Raw genomic sequence first — 1,220 nt, 5'->3', positions numbered from 1 at the left:
GGTCCTGAGTTACAGATGAAGACAAACTGAGCAAGCCATGAGAAGCAAGCCAGTAATCAGCACTTCTCTGTGGCCTCTGCATCAGCTCTTGCCTTCAGGTTTCTGCCTTGAGTTTCTTCCCTGACTTCCTTCAGTGATGGAGTGTGATTTGAGAGTTGTAATATGAAATTAATCCTTTCTTCTCCAAGTTGCATTTGGTCATGGAGTTTTGTCATAGCAATAGAAACCCTAAGACAATTATGAAACATTTCACAGTTGGTGGCCAGGATAAGAATGCAAGATTACAAACCATCTTGAGGCATACAATAGTTAGAGGGACTGTGTAAGTAACCTTGTGCAAGTACCCTGAAATTCCATTGCTGTCCATTCCAAATAAATATAAATTAGTTCAGGGACCCAATGGCTACAGGAATACTCAAAGAAAGTGTAAGAAAGCCAAAAGAATGTAAGATATCATGACTTTTATCAATTGTTTTTAGTCAGGAGAGTAGTGTTGGATACAACATCATGAGTGGGGAAAGTATTACTCTTGACTGCTGGGCCATCTCTTCCAGCTCTATGAAAGATTTTTTCAATATAAGTTTTTTTATTGTTCCCAAAGACACCCCAAATCATACTTATAATCCAGGATCTTGTTTCTAGGGCTGGGTAACTTAGATCAGATTCATCAAAGGGAACTGTTGCACTGTTCAGAGATGTAGATGTTATCCAAAAACTTTCTTACATCCTTGTTTTTAACTGTTGTGGTTTGCTGCATATGAGCCACTGAATTTGAAACAAGTTCAAAATCATTTTCTTCAAGGATGAATTCATTATTCTGGCCTTGAGAAACAGAACAACCAACACCTGTTATCAACCAAACCCTGTAGATGTATGTTTCACCCAAGAAATTTTGGATTTCAACCTGAATAACAATGTTCACTGGGAAGTGAGCTCACAGAGACCTTATCTTGTAATGAAAGACCATCATAACACCCTCAATCATGTTCTGAAAATGACTACAGACTGATTGGACAGTGGTTAGTTCCTTTCTATGACCCTATCACTTGTCATTCCAGTGCCTCTTTTTTTCCTTTTCGAGGACTCAGCTCTACATTGCTGTGGTTGAAGTCCCTCTGGAGGGTTCCCCTGGGGTCCTTCACAATGACTGTGTGCCCCTTCAGAGTGGTGTTGACATTTTCTAGAATGTCATCTGTTTTATTGCTGAGAATGGTCTTCAT

The 1,220-nt window shown here is 39.5% G+C and overlaps 1 pseudogene; it reads right to left on the bottom strand.

Moving 5' to 3' along the window:
- Nucleotides 1-667: 667 nt before the first annotated feature.
- Nucleotides 668-1,220, bottom strand: LOC107977293 (annotated as a pseudogene).

This window comes from Cricetulus griseus, chromosome X, assembly GCF_003668045.3.
Source record: "Cricetulus griseus strain 17A/GY chromosome X, alternate assembly CriGri-PICRH-1.0, whole genome shotgun sequence".
Taxonomy (NCBI): domain Eukaryota; kingdom Metazoa; phylum Chordata; class Mammalia; order Rodentia; family Cricetidae; genus Cricetulus; species Cricetulus griseus.
Note: the sequence above shows the minus strand (reverse complement) of the source record. Positions and strands in the feature narration are given on the sequence as shown.